Source organism: Capra hircus, chromosome 13 (assembly GCF_001704415.2).
Source record: "Capra hircus breed San Clemente chromosome 13, ASM170441v1, whole genome shotgun sequence".
Classification (NCBI taxonomy): Eukaryota; Metazoa; Chordata; class Mammalia; order Artiodactyla; family Bovidae; genus Capra; species Capra hircus.
In genome coordinates, this window is record NC_030820.1 from 8,946,123 (window position 1) to 8,962,488 (window position 16,366).

Consider the following 16,366-nt stretch of genomic DNA (forward strand, 5'->3'; position numbering starts at 1 on the left):
TACAGCACTCTATTTCACTTAAAAACAACAACAGCAAAAAAATCTTTGCTGTTTATCATGGCCCATCGAATGATGGTATCTCAGGGAGGTACTCACTGCTCTTAGACCCCATCCTGACTTTTCCTGACATGCCCTAGTCCCAGCCCACCACCCCATGGTAATTTCTCAGACACCCATTTGCTTTGGATTAACCTTCACTTTTAGGTTTTTGGCCCCCAAACTCATTGTAACTCTAATTCTTCTATTAGAACAAAATTACTAACTATGGTAGAGCCTTCTTTGGAAGGGTTTGAATTATTTAATTGCCAAGGTGATCTCATACTGGGCAATTTCAACAGTGAGCATCCCCAGTTTGTGGAAACCTGGACATAATCTCCACATTCAAAGCATGCTGGAGGGTCCAGGCTTTGAACCGCTGGAGACCCCGGCACAAGCCTTTCCTCTTTTACCCTCTCCTCCCTCAATCCCCACCTTTTGGAGATGAAACCAGCTGCCTCTGTTTGCAAGACACAGACTGGCAACTCTCTACCATGCGACTGAACCTGACTTAAGAGGAAAACCTAATGGGAGCAGGCCCTGCTTGCTTTGAAGTTTCCCTGGATGAGGAGCTAGACTTCTCCACTTTGACTTTCAGCCAGTGACATTGCTGCCCCCCATGTAATGCTTCCAGCCTGATTCCACGGGGCCCCAGACCGCCTGCTTACACTCAGGATGAAAAGCCACATTTGGTAAAACACTGAACGAGCCTTGTGTTAGTTTTGGAAAAACAGATCCAGATGAGGCTTCCAGGGGCTCTAAACTCCCAGATCCTAGTTAAAGGTTTGATTTGGCCGCTAAGCCTGTCTCAGAGGGATAGATTTGAGCTTCCCTGATGGACATTTCAGATCCTGTGCGTGCCTTCTGCCCTTTGAGCCCAACTTGGATACTCTGGTGCTAATCAGTTTAACACAAGAGGCTAGACGTGATCCATAGCAATGGAATTTTTACTGAGAAGTGGGCAGCGAAAATAATTTTTATCCATTTTATGAGAGTCAATATAGTTAACAGAAATGAAGTCCAGGTGGAAAAGTATATCCTTTGAGTAACTGAGAAAATATTCTCTGTGGAGAAAAAAAACAAAAAACAAAAAACACAAGACTTGAATCTTCCTTTCCAGGTACAAGATGGGGTTTTTAGAAAGGAAGGAATTTCAGACATTGAGTTATTGGCTGGAAATCTGGTGAAAAACTTTAAGCACAGCATAATTTAGTGAAAGCAGCTCCCATATTTATTCATACGACTTCTATTATCAACGTGGAAGGTCTGTTTCTATCAAATCACCTGGTCTCCCTCTGCTTTCCATGACATGCTGCCAGAACTCAACTTGCTAATTGAATCCCTCATTTGCATTTGAGTTTGCTCTTCTGCTTTTAAGTGGTAAAAAAGGAGATCGACACGACGTTTCACTAACCTTATATCTACTTGGCAAATATTTTTTATCACTACATCTGTCTACATTCACAGACATGACTTGGAAAGAAACCAGGGCATTCTCCAAAGGCAATGCTAAAGGGCATGCCCTCTGTCAGCTCTAAATGCTGACAGATTTCAGAGGGTGTGACAACCATGGCTGGACAATTCGGGGCTTGCGGGAAGACTTACCTTATGTAATACATTTGGAAACCAGAGCAAAATTGACAAAAATGTGTGTCCCTCCCTTTCATCCCCCTGACAGCTCCCCTCCTTCCTCTGGCTTTCTTCTTTTCCCTTTGATATTTCCATTTGCTTTGAAAACTTTCTTTCAGGTGGGCTAATGGTGACTCTTACTCTCTCTCATAAATTGCCTTCTATGACATCCTGTTTTTTTTTGTCCTGGACACATCATTCCCACTCTAGGAAGTGTTACTGTTCTTGGTAATCCTTGAGTTAATTGCTGGCCCTCAAAGCAAAGTAACATTGGAGTCAGGGTAACTTGCTTCCCTTCGGGAAAATGCAGTGCTGGGGCTGCGCTCATCTTAATTCTATCACATTTGAATAATATTTCATGAACTGATCCTTAGGAAGCACTGGAGGAAGTTTAACAGATAACTCAATTATCCCTATTAAATTGTTTCTAATCCTCTGAGGCCTTATCATCTGAATAGACAGTTCTAGAAAATTCGCTCAAATATGTACACATTTATACATTCATCCCACAAAATGTGGTACAAACTCCTCTTTTACTCTCTCATACTGTGGAGTCTTTAATAATAATAATAAAAGATATAAACAAAGAAACCAAAGCTTCTACTTTTGCTCTGAAAAATAGTTTCAATCATCCAGCAACAAAATATGCCAAAATATACCTAAAAATAACAGTGAGACCCACGGGCGGGATTCCCTCAGGGGATCTACCGAAAGAAATGAAAATCCTGGAAACCTAGCTTTGTGGTACTGAGGAAACCAGTGTCATTCTCCCTGGTGTTCTGTTCAAATTGAACAATTTTAGGACTTAATTAAAAGATTAAGTGTTTCAAAGAGTAATAAAAATTACAACTTTATTATTGTTCCTGAGGTCTGACTATCTACCCCCTTGCAACTATGTCAAGGTAAAATTTTGTCTCAGGACTAGAAAGCAGAAATGAATTCCAAGCCACCTCATCCTTAGAAGCTGCCATTTATTATTATGTTACATGTTTAAAATGGCTTTTCTTATAGAAGTAATAAAACAGTAAGCCTTTTAAGGAAATAGGGAAACCACTTCAGTAAATTGCAAAGTCTATCCATTTAGTAGGAACCCTGGGGATACCTTTCAGCCATGTTAAAAATGGGAGCACTAATAAGATGCTGTCCCTGAAGAATTTCCTAAGAATGGGTCCCATTTTCCATTTGATCAGTAGAATAATTTCCATGTGCTTGCTCATTATTCTCATCCAGTCTGAATGACACTCCTTTTTATTTGCTCCTTATACATACTTGTATCGAAAGAGTGACTTTAAATAAACATGGCTCAGCTCTCTTTAGAAAGGAATTCAAAAATATTTCTGACAGCTCTTAGAGAAGTCAAGTATATTTAGCTCTTTAGGACAATGATTTTCATGTCAAATCCTTTTTAGTCAATGATTCTATTTTTAAAAATCATCCTGAGATGCATCTGAATGAGACCATATTAGTTAGGGTAAAGCTAAGCTTGTGTAACAATGAGAATCCAAAATAGAGTGCCTTAGTATATATAGATGCTGATTTATTTCTATGCTAATAATTCCTAAGAGAGCATTCTGGTTAGGGAGGATTTGTTCCACACTATCATTCAAGGTGCCATTAATCTGTTATGGTATTAAGTAGCTGTTCTGCCTTTCATTAGGCATTGTTCTCGGGTAGTTATTTTTCTTGGTTCTAGGAAAATAAACAAGTAGGATTGGCACGCACCCTATTCTACAGTCCCTGGATTCACAGTAGCACTTTTCACTTCTATCTTTCTTTCATTGGAGAGAAATTGGTCTCATGACCAACCTAACTGCAAAAGAGATTGGAAATTAGTATAATTTGAATTCCATGTGTCTGACTACAATTCTTTCATGTAGCAAGAAGAAAGCATTAAATCATAATGGCCTTCTGGGTATTATCACTCAAGGGGGGAAGAAGACCAAATTAAATCAGACAGGTCACTCATAGGTAAATTAGTTATGGAGCGGTTTGATTCTACTCAGAATCAGTAAATATTTGAATGTTTATAGTCTCTATTTGGTAAGAATAGTTAATGGTTTTGATAGTGTCTACTTTATTAAGATGCGTTTATAATCCCAAATCCTGAAAAATTTGAAAGTATGGAATTCCTAAGGCATCAGTACAGTGACTTATTATTAGTTGTCAGCCAGTATATTTAGACCTTTAGATCTTACATCAGTTGTGTTTTTTATACTGTACTTCTTCCAAAATTTACAGACATATCAGTGGAAACTAAAATCAGTATATTGAGAATGAATAAATGCATCATTCTTTACATTCCTAATTCTTGCCCATTTCCATAGAAACCCTTGGAGGAATCAATTATAGTTTGTTTCTGTAACACCTTAAGCTCCTGAGGCTATATCCATCTATAAACATATCAGAGATCCTGAGCAGATATAGATCAGCATCTTGTGTACCAAAAAACTCTAGAGAAATGTGACTTTAGAGAAGAGTCTGATCATAGTAGGGTGAAAATATAACCAACAGACAGATGTTGAGAGAGAAAGAAGGACAGACAGAAAGAAAGAGACAGAGAGAGAATGATAATATGAATATGAATCTAAACCTTAGCAGTCAAAGTAAGTTTCCTTAGACTCTTAAGAACTGAAAAAAATCTATTTTTTTTAATACCTCGTCTCTGTTTTCAGCTATGGTCAATAGGGAGAGTTTCCTGCAAATGATTGAAAATTAAATTGAAATTAATAAAATCAACATGAAATTACCTTACATGTTGTCTATTTGTCACCCAGAATTTATTTCAAAATGAGGCTTCTCTGTCCATGGGATTTTCCAGGCAAGAATACTGGAGTGGGTTACCATTTCCTTCTCCAGGGGATCTTCCCGACCCAGGGATCAAACCTGGGTCTCCTGCATTGGAGGCAGGCACTTTAACCTCTGAGCCACCAGGGAAGCCCATTAAAAGAATGTAGATTCACCTAAACATTCCCAGAATCTCTCTAAGCAACTAAATTGTTGATAAAACTAATTTTCTATTTACTCAAGACTTTTATGCTGTTGAGACAGCTTATGCAACTGGGCTCTAAGTTCTGTGCTTCCAGAGCTGGATGTAGAGTGGTTCTTAATAAATATTTTCTTAATTAACAACTACAAATTAATTAGATCCTCAAAAATATTAGCAAATCAAATTTTCTAAAAAATTAGATTCCATGATAAGTGGGACTTAGATATGCAAGCCTGGTTAAATGAAGTTAATCTATTACATCACCAGACTATGAAAGAAACAGCATGTAATTATCAATGAATTCAGAAATAGCTTTTGACAAGATCCAACACACATTTATGATTAAAAAAAAAAAAACCCTTAATAAACTACTAGGGCTAGTAGCTAACTTCCACAACTTGACAAAGACTATCTACAAAAACCTATAGCTAATGCCATACTTAATGGTGAGAAACTCAAAGCTTTCTCACTAAGATCAAGTGCAAGTCAAGGATATTCCCTCTCACCACTTCTTTTTAGCATCATAGTGTAAGTCCTTGCTATGAAGAGGAAATAAAAGGCATATAGATTGGGAAGGAAGACATAAAGCTGTCTTTATCTGGAAACAACATGATCATCTTTGTAGAAAATCAAAAAGAACTGACCCCCAAAAAATCATCCTGGAACCAATAGGCAATTATAGCAAGATTGTAGAGTAATGGTTAGTATAAATGCTTCAATTTATACAAATAAATACATAAAGAAATATCCCACGCTCATGGATAGGAAGATTCAATATTCCAAAGACATCAGCTCTTCCCAACTTGATGTATAGGTTCAATGTGATTCCAATTTAAATCCCAGAAAGTTATTTTATAAATATTGGCAAGTTGATTCTAAAGTTTATATGGAGAGGAAAAAGACCTAGACTAGCCAACACAGTATTGAAGGAAAAGAGCAAAGTTAAAGGACTAACAGTACATAACTTCAAGAATTATTTAAAGCTATAATAATCAAGACAGTGTGGAATTGGTGAAAAAATAGATCTATAGAATAGAGATCCTAGAGACAGACCCAGGTAAATGTAGTCAAATGTTGCTTGAAAAACTGGATATGCACATACAAAAAAATAATAATAATTTAGACACAGATCTTACACCCTTCTCCCAAATGAACCCCAAATAAATCATAGGCCTAAATGTGAATTGCAAAACTATAAAAGTCCTAGAAGACAATATAGATGAAAACCTAGATAACCTTGAGTATGGTGATGCCTTTATAAATACTCTACCAAAGGTATGATCCAGAAGGAGAATTTTCATAATTTGGACTTAATTAAAATTGAAAACATGTGCTCTATGAATGGCAAAGTCAAGAGAATTAAAAGACAAGCCACAGACTGGGAGAAAATATTTCTAAAAGATGCATTTTATAATGGATTGTTATTCAAAATATACAAAGTATTTTTAAAACTCAACAATAAAAATGAACAACCCAATGAAAAAGTAGGACAAAAACCTTAATAGACTTTTCATAAAAGAAGATACAAGATGGCAAATAAGCATATGGAAATATATTCTGAATCATATGTCATCAGGGAATTGCAAATTAAAATAACCCTGAAATACTACCACACTCCTATTAAAATGGCCCAAATCTGGAACATTGATGATATCAAATGCTGGTGAGGGTGTGGAGCAATAGAAACTCTCATTGCTGATGGGCATGCAAAATGGTATAGCCACGTTGGAAGATAATTCTATAGTTTCCTGTAAGGTTTCTTACTATAGTTTCTTTTTTAAATGTAGTCTTACCATGTGATCCAGCAGTTGTGCTCCTTGGTATTTATGCAAAGGTGATGAAAATTTCTATCCACACTAAAACATGCACACCTGTTTAGAGCAGCTTTGTTCATAATTGCCAAAATTTGGAAGCAGTCAAAATGCCGTTCTGTCAGTGAATAGGTAAATAAACTGTAGCAGATTAAGACAGAAAAATATTATTCACTAAAAAGTGTAATAGTATTTGCTGAAAAGAAATGAGCAATCAAACCATGGAAGAACACAGGAAAATTTCAAATTTGTATTACTAAGTGAAGAAGCTGGTCTTCTGGCCTCATATTGGAATCATACTATATGATTCCAACTATACCACTGTCTAGAAAAGTAGATAATTACAGATACAATAAAAAAAAATCATTGTTTGCCAGGGTTTTAGTTGCAAGAGAGATAAATAGGCAGAGCACAGAGGATTTTTAGGGCAGTGAAAATACTTGTTGATACTACAGTGATTCATGTATGTCATTACACTCTAGTCCAAACCTGCAGAATGTAAAAATGTGAAGAGGGGACCCTAAGGTAAACTATGGACTTTGAGTAATTATGATATGTCACTGTGAGTTCATCTTTTGTAACAAATGTATCACTCTAGCGTCTGATGTTGACAATGGGGAAGGCCCCGCATGTCTGGGGCTAGGGAGGAGTATCTGAGAAATCTCTCTACTTTCCTCTCAGTTTTGTTGTAAACCTTATGAGGTGGATGAACCTAGAGGCTATTGTACAGAGTGAAGTAATTCAGAAAGAGAAAGATAAATATTGTATACTAATGTATATATATATATATGGAATCTAGAAAAATGGTACTGAAGAGTTTATTTGCAGGACAGCAATGGAGAAAGAGACATAGAGAATAGACTTATGGACATGGGGAGAGGGGAGGAGAGGGTGAGATGTATGGAGAGAGTAACATGGAAACTTGCATTACCATATGTAAAACAGATAGCCAATGGGAATTTGCTGTAGGCTCTGGAAACTCAAACAGGGGCTCTGTATCAATCCAGAGGGGTGAGATGGGGAGGGAGCTGGGAGGGAGGTTCAAAAGGGAGGGGATATATATGTATCTATGGCTGATTTATGTTGAGGTTTGACAGAAAACAATAAAATTCTGTAAAGCAATTATCCTTCAATTAAAAAATAAATAAATTTAGTGAAAAGAATGGCATTATACATGAATGAATGAATGAATGTATAATGGGAAATCCAATGTTAGGAAACCAGACTCTGAATTCAATAGTCATTGAGATCGATCACACCCTCATTTCTATTTTCTTACGTATTGAAAGGAGTGATTTCACTTAGACTTCTGAGAGGCTAACAGAAGGGTCAGTTAATAATAACAGAGACCAATCTTTTACTTGCAGTTCATTTTAAGCATTTCTATTAAAATATAGTTTACACGATATAAAACCCTTCCTTTCAAGATGATTTTAGTAGATTCACAAAGCTATGTAACCATCATCATCTGATTTTAATAAATGTTCACCATCCCCTGAAGAGACTCCATATAAGATGTTATTCCATAGCCCCTCTTCCCCAACTTTAGGCAATCATCTACTCTTGGTATCTATAGATTTACTTGTTCTGGATATATTTCCTATAAATGAAATCATAAAATATGTGATCTTTTGTGACTGCCTTCTAGCATAATGCTCTCAAACCCCATCCATGTTGTAGCATGCTTCAGTAATTTATTCTTTTTCATTAATATTCTGTTATATGAATGTACCCCATTTTGTTTATCCATTCGTCAGTTCATAGATATATGTATTTGCTATTACTTGTTGACTATCATGAGCAATGCTTATAGGCAATTACTTAAGTATAATTATATATCTAAATGTATAAATTAAAACATATAGTGGTGTTATCTAGTTTTTTAAATTTCTAATTGAATAAGAGATTCTTTAAATTCTGCAGTGCTTTACAATTTTCAAAAGTTTCACTCTCATGGTTAGTTAGTTCAGTTGCTCAGTCGTGTTTGACTCTGCAACCCCATGAATCACAGCATGCCAGACCTCCCTGTACATCACCAACTCCTGGAGTTCACTCAGACTCTTGTCCATCGAGTCGGTGATGCCATCCAGCCATCTCATCCTCTGTCGTCCCCTTCTCCTCCTGCCCCCAATCCCTCCCAGCATCAAAGTCTTTTCCAATGAGTCAACTCTTTGCATGAGGTGGCCAAAGTATTGGAGCTTCAGCTTCAGCATCATTCCTTCCAAAGAAATCCCAGGACTGATATCCTTTAGAATGGACTGGTTGGATCTCCTTGCAGTCAAAGGGACTCTCAAGAGTCTTTTCCAATATCACAGTTCAAATGCATTAATTCATCGGGTCTCAGCTTTCTTCACAGTCCAACTCTAACATCCATACATGACCACTGGAGAAAACATAGCCTTGACTAGACAGACGTTTGTTGGCAAAGTAATGTCTCTACTTTTGAATATACTATCTAGGTTGGTCATAACTTTTCTTCCAAGGAGTAAGCGTCTTTTAATTTCATGACTGCAGTCACCATCTGCAGTGATTTTGGAGCCCAAAAAAGTAAAGTCTGACACTGTTTCCCCATCTGTTTCCCATGAAGTGATGGGACCAGATGCCATGATCTTCGTTTTCTGAATGTTGAGCTTTAAGCCAGCTTTTTCACTCTCCACTTTCACTTTCATCAAGAGGCTTTTTAGTTCCTCTTCACTTTCTGCCATAAGGGTGGTGTTATCTGCATGTCTGAGGTTATTGATATTTCTCCCGGCAATCTTGATTCCAGCTTGTGCTTCTTCCAGCCCAGCGTTTCTCATGATGTACTCTGCATAGAAGTTAAATAAGCAGGGTGACAATATACAGCCTTGACATACTCCTTTTCCTATTTGGAACCAGTCTGATGTTCCATGTCCAGTTCTAACTGTTGCTTCTTGACCTGCATATAGGTTTCTCAAGAGGCAGGTCAGGTGGTCTGGTATTCCCATTTCTTGAAAAATTTTCCACAGTTTGTTGTGATCCACACAATCAAAGGCTTTGGCATAGTCAATAAAGCAGAAATATATGTTTTTCTGGAACTCTCTTGCTTTTCCATGATCCAGCGGATGTTGGCAATTTGATCTCTGTTTCCTCTGCCTTTTCTAAAACCAGCTTGAACATCTGGAAGTTCACGGTTCACATATTGTTGAAGACTGGCTTGGAGAATTTTGAGCATTACTTTACTAGCATGTGAAATGAGTGCAATTGTGCGGTAGTTTGAGCATTCTTTGGCATTGCCTTTCTTTGGGACTGGAATGAAAACTGACCTTTTCCTGTCCTGTGGCCACTGCTGAGGTTTCCAAATTTGCTGCCATATTGAGTGCAGCACTTTCACAGCATCATCTTTCAGGATTTGAAATAGCTCCACTGGAATTCCATCACCTCCACTAGCTTTGTTTGTAGTGATGCTTTCTAAGGACCACTTGACTTTACATTGCAGGATGTCTGGCTCTAGATGAGTGATCACACTATCATGACTATCTTGGTCATGAAGATCATTTTTGTAAGTTCTTCTGTGTATTCTTGCCACCTCTTCTTAATATCTTCTGCTTCTGTTAGGTTCATACCATTTCTGTCCTTTATCAAGCCCATCTTTGCATGAAATGTTCCCTTGGTATCTCTAATTTTCTTGAAGAGATCTCTAGTCTTTCCCATTCTGTTGTTTGCCTCTATTTCTTTGCATTGATTGCACATGGTATCATATCCTAATAACCCCTATTCCCCGCTACCCACTTTCCTCTCCCCACTGGTAAACAGTGCTGCTGCTGCTGCTGCTAAGTGCTTCAGTTGTGTCCGACTGTGTGACCCCATAGACGGCAGCCTACCAGGCTTCCCCATCCCTGGGATTCTCCAGGCAAGAGCGCTGGAGTGGGTTGCCATTTCCTTCTCCAATCCATGAAAGTAAAAAGTGAAACTTTCACTTTCACTGGTAACTACTAGTTTTCTCTAAATATGTGTGTCTGCTTCTTTTCTGTCCTGTTCACTATTTTTTATTTATCTCGATTCCACATATAAGTGATATCATACAGTATCTGCCTTTCTCTGCCTGACTAATTTCACTTAGCAAATGCCCTCTAAGTCAATTTAGGTTGCTGCAAATGCCAAAATTTCCATTGTGTGTGTGTGTGTGTGTGTGTGTATCTCATCTTCTTTATCTATTCATCTGTTGATGGAGACGTAGATTGCTTCCATACCTTGCAGTTGTAAATAATACTATGAGCACTGGGATGCCTGTATCTTTTCAAATTAATGTTTTGGGTTTTTTTCAGATATATACCCAGGAGTAGAATTGCTACCTCACATGGTAGTTCTGCTTTTAGTTTTTGATAGCCATGCTGACAGGTGTGAAGTGTTATATCACTGTGGGTTTGGTCTACATTTCTCTGAGCACTGCTTGTGTTGAGCATCTTTTCATGTGCTTATTGGCTATCTGCATTTCGTCTTTGGGAAAATGGCTGTTTATGTACATTGGATGTTAACCTCATATCAGGAATGTCATTTGCAAATGTTTTCTCCGATTCAGTAGGTTGTCTTTTTGTTTTGTCAGTGATTTCGTTTTCTGTGAAGAAGCTTTTTTACATTTACTTAAGTCCCATTTGTGTATTTTTGCTTGTTTCCTTTGCTTTAGGGGAGAGATCCAAAATAATATTTCTGCGACTTAGGTCAAAGAATATTCTGCCTATATTTTCCTCTAGTTTTATAATATCTAACATTATACATTTAGATCTTTTATATATTTTGAGTTTATTTTTAATCATCTAGTATTTTTAATCATCCTGAAACACTTAATTCTTTGGCTACCCACTTTTTGTCAAGCCCCTTCATGGCTACCTTTTATCATGATTCTGGTGTCCTGCCGCCTGGAGGATGATAAACATTTCTTGGAGCATGGTCTGCATCACTGTGTGTGATCATTCTTTGAGTTATCTCTGCCTCGGAGCTCACTTAGAGTACAAACGGATCTGGAGTAGGAGGGCATTTATCAAAGTGGCTGTGGATCCAGGTTTCAGGATCACACAGGCCTAGGTTAAAATTCTGAGTCTGTCATAACCGTGTGTCCAGGCAAATTACTCTCTCTGGGTTTCAGTAACTTCAGTTGTCAAATGGGAATAACAATGCCAATAACATGGGGTTGTTCTAAGATTAAATTGTGTTCAGTCGCTCAGTCATGCCCTGCTTTTTGCAACCCCGTAGACTGTAGCCTGCCAGCTCCTCTGTCCATGGAATTCTTCAGGCAAGAATACTGGAGCAGGTTGCCATTTCCTACTCCAGAGGATCCTCTCAACCCAGGGATTGACCCCGTGTCTCCTGCATTGGCAGGTGGATTCTTTACCACTGTGACTCCTGGGAAGAATTAAATTAAATGTATGGATGTGAGAGTTTGACCATAAAGAAAGCTGAGTACTGAAGAATTGATGCTTTTGAACTGTGATGTTGGAGAAGACTCAGAGAGTTCCTTGAACTGCAAGATCAAACCAGTCCATCCTAAAGGAGATCAGTCCTGAATATTCATTGGAAAGAGTGATGCTGAAGCTGAAATTCCAATACTTTGGCTACCTGATGCAAAGAACTGACTCTTGGAAAAGACCCTGATGCTGGGAAAGATTGAAGGCAGGAGGAGAAGGGAATGACAGAGGATGAGATGGTTTAATGGCATCATCAACTCAATGGACATGAGTTTGAGCAAGCTCTGGGTGTTGGTGATGGACAGGGAAGCAGCCTGGTGTGCTGCAGTCCATGGGGTCATAAAGAGTCAGACATAACTGAGCAACAGAACTGACTGAGATAATGCATTAAAATGGTACCAGATACATAAAGATAATGGGTTTACCAGATGGTTCCTTGGTAAAGAATCCACCTGTCAATGCAAGAGGTGGATCAGGAAGATTCCCTGGAGGAGGTAATGGCAATCCACTCCAGTATTCTTGCTGGGATAATTCCATAGACAAAAGAGTCTGGCAGGCCACAGTCCATGGGGTCTGCAAAGATTGAATTGACATAAAGATAAACGTTTTTTCAATTAGTATCATTTTTATTGTTTAATAGTAATTTTATTATTGGTATAAGTATTATTCTCCCACTGGAGTCTGAGTTCCTCAAGGATAGGAGCTTTGAGTGTTATTCACTCCTATCACCTAGACTCTAGAAGAGTATCTACACTATTGAACAAGTAATTTACTTTTTTTTACTGATTAAATTTATTTTTAAGTAATTCATTGTATTAAGGTTTTACTTAGACTGAATGACACCAGGAAGCAGGCTTATTGTCTGAACCACCTCTCTGCCTATTGAGTTCTTTATGCTGCTTCTCTGAAGGCCAGTGGTTGTCTCTTTGCCCCCTCTGAGGTGGTCCTATGGTTAAGCCTCGTGAGTTCAGCCACATGGAAATGAAACTTGCTTTTAATATCATGGCATACTTTCTATATCACACCTACCCATAACCACTGTAGCCTAATGATTAAAAAATAAGTCAACTTGCTTCATCAGTTTCAAGTTCACAACAGTTTATCTAAACCTAAGGATGACAACATTTAACCAACCTTATATATATATAAGACAGGCAAAATAATGACAGCTTCAAAAGTGAAATTTCACATTGTAAGACAGCATATCCTGATGGTCAAAACTAAATCGAGTTCTGTAAAGCAACATTCAAATGCTTTCCTCATGGGAAACCTTGAGGAGTAGACAACCATTATCCTGCCAGTTGGCTTAAAGAGTGAAAAGGCCCAATTGATGCTTGCTTTGTCTTGCCAGAAGTACCTAAACACTTTGCACATTTTTCTTTTTTTTAATTTCTAAGACCATAGGCTCTTGGAGTTAAAAGCCATTTTGTATATCATACTTGTCTAGCTCCTTATTTTTCTGAGTGGGAAAAATGAGACCCTGAGTTATTAAGTGATTTGACTTACCATACAGAAATAGTCCATGTGAGACTAAGATCAGATTCCCATTCCACTAACAAGGCAAAGAAGCAAAGGTAAGGATGAGGAATCAGGAGGATATGAGATTACAATCCAGGATGATTCATTTAGTTAATCTCTTTGATGTTCAGTAAAAAAAGAAAAGTTTTCTTTCACTTTCACTTTTCTTTCAAATCTTCCTCATTTACTGTTTTTGTTGCTGAGTCACAATGTCATGTCAGACTCTTTGCAACCCCAAGGACTGCAGAATACTAGGCTCCCCTATCCTTCACTATCTCCCAGAGTTGGGTCAGTGCCAGGAGCCAGCACGGGAGATCTCACCCATGACAAAGTCATGCGGAGAGACCTAGTGGGCAAGGTGTATCAGGGCTCAAGAGATCCCCTAGACTTGCTCGAGCATCTACCCCCAAAACCAGAGTCTGTCTGTCTTACTATTTTATGACTTTCACCAACTCCTCTGACATTAACAGGAGGCTATCCCCGACCACCTTTCTCTGAAGAAAATCAACTTAGAGCTTTGGTTAATAAGTCTCCTGGGCATAATAACAGTGTTTCAATTGAGACCCCTCTGATAGCTTTCTAACTTGCCTGACAGGTTTATCCGGACCTTTTCAACTACGCATATGATTGTTTACAGCCTCCCAACCTCGATAGGCATAGGAAGCTTAAAACATTTGAGGAATGTAGAGCCTTTTGAGGAGTTAAAAATCACTAGAAAAGAACTGGTTAAGGGTTTCATTGTTGAGCCAATACTTGCTGCCAGGTTTTCATATCCTTTATTTGTTGTGTACCCGGGAGTGCATTAATTAATATAGTTGGTATATAGAAAAAACAAGTAGCAACATTAGATCTTTAAGTACTTTCTTTGTTATAACCCACTGCACCTTTGTTCTATAAGTATGTAACTTTATTTAGTACTTTGAGGGTGATGCAGATTTAAGAAAAAACACTTCAAGGGAAAATGAGTTTTTTGGTTGATTAACATTTATCAAGGAAAAAAGCCATAAAATGTTAACAGGCCTCCTGGCCAGAAGATAATGTAAATCACCTGAGACCTTTTGTAAATGGAAAGGTATGCAGACAGAAAGCCTGGTATCGATAAGGGTCAGGACTGCTGCCCCTGCATGACTCTGCATCTTCCATTATGTAAAACTTAGGGTATATAAGCACCTTTTGAAAATAAAGTTATGGGGGTTTTGCACAAGCTTGGCCTCCCCCATGTCAATTCTTTCTCTCTCTCTTTCTCCCTCTCCCTCCCTCTCTTTTTCAGGCTGATCCCTTGGAGCGAAGAGGCTCTCTGCGTTCACTTTTTTGCCTGGGCTTCTAAGACCCATTTGAGAAGGTGCCCAAGGTGGGGGCACCTTCCGCTATTCGAGAGGGCCCCTGCAGCCTACGTGAACAGAGCAAGTCTCTTGTCTGAGACTATTGGCTTTCTGCGTAAGCCAAGGAATATCAGCCTCTTTCTCTTCTCTAGTCCCTTAACTGCAAATTCTTTCCTTATCTCTCTCTATATCTATATATCTCTCTTGCCTTGCCATCCACGCTTCGAATACCCTGGATCCAACCGGGGCTGGACCCCAGTAGGTCAGATTAATGTCCACTGAGTTGGTGATGCTATCTAACCATCTCATCCTCTGTTGTCCCCTTCTCTTCCTGCCTTCAATCTTTCCCAGCATCAGGGTCTTTTCCAATGAGTTGGCTGTTCACATCAGGCGGCCAAAGTATTGGAGCTTCAGCTTCAGCATCAGTCCTTCCAAAAAAAAGTGTGAAAGTCGCTCAGTCATGTCCAACTCTTTGTGACACCATGGACTGTAACATTCCAAACTCCTATCCATGGAATTTTCCAGACAAAAATACCAGAGTGTATAGCCATTCCCTTCTCCAGGGGAGCTTCCCAACCTAGGGAATGAACCTGGGTCTCCCGTATTACAGGCAGATTCTTTACCATCTGATCCACCAAGATGAATATCCAGGGTTAATTTCCTTTAGGATTGACTGGTTTGATCTCCTTTCTGTCCAAGGGATTCTTCAGAATCTTCTCCATCACCACTCTTTGAAAGCATAAATTCGTTGGTGCTTAGCCTTCCTTATAGTCCAACTCTCACATCCACACATGACCACTGGAAAAACCATAGTTTTGACTATATGGACCCTTGTCAGCAAAGTGATGTCTCTGCTTTTTAATACTCTGTCTAGGTTTGTCATAGCTTTCCTTCCAAGGAGCAAGTGTCTTTTAATTTCATGGCTGTAGTCACCATCTGCAATGATTTTGAAGCCCAAGAAAATAAAATCTGTCACTGCTTCCACTTTTCCCCCTTCTATTTGCCATGAAGTGTTGGGATGAGATGCCATAATCTTAGTTTTCTTGAATGTTGAGTTTTAAGCCAGGTTTTTCACTCTCCTCTTTCACCCTCATCAAGAGGATCTTTAGTTCTACTTTACTTTTTGGCATTAAAGTGGTATCATCTGCATGTCTGAGGTTGTTGACATTTATCCTGGCAGTCTTGATTCTAGCTTGTGATTCATCCAGCCCTGCATTTTGCATGGTGTACTCTGCATAGAAGTTAAATAAATAGGGTGACAATATACAGCCTTGTTGCACTCCTTTCCCAGTTTTGAACCAGTCCATTGTTCCATATAAGGTTCTAATTGTTGATTTTTGACCCACATACAGGTTTCTCAAAAGACAGGTAAGGTGGTCTGGTATTCCCTTCTCTTTAAGAAATTCCCACAGTTTGTTGTGATCCACATAGTCAGAAGTTTTAACATAATCAATGAAACAGAAGTAAATGTTTTTCTGGACTTCCTTTGTTTTCTCTATGTTCCAATGAATGTTGGCAATTTGATCTCTGTTTCCTCTGCATTTTCTAAACCCAGCTGGAAGTTCTTGGTTCATGTACTGCTAGAGCCTAGCTTGAAGGATTTTGGGCATAGCCTTGCTAGCATGTGTAATCGGCACAATA

At 38.6% G+C, this 16,366-nt stretch overlaps 1 protein-coding gene and 1 non-coding gene across 2 annotated transcripts in view; one reads left to right on the forward strand and one right to left on the reverse strand.

Annotated features, from left to right (window-relative positions):
* Positions 1–16,366, forward strand: part of MACROD2 (MACRO domain containing 2) — a 2,334,919-nt gene that overhangs the window by 1,594,278 nt on the left and 724,275 nt on the right. The window lies entirely within an intron of this gene.
* Positions 4,528–4,599, reverse strand: TRNAW-CCA. Its single transcript has one exon. It is a non-coding gene; the product is annotated as a tRNA-Trp (tRNA).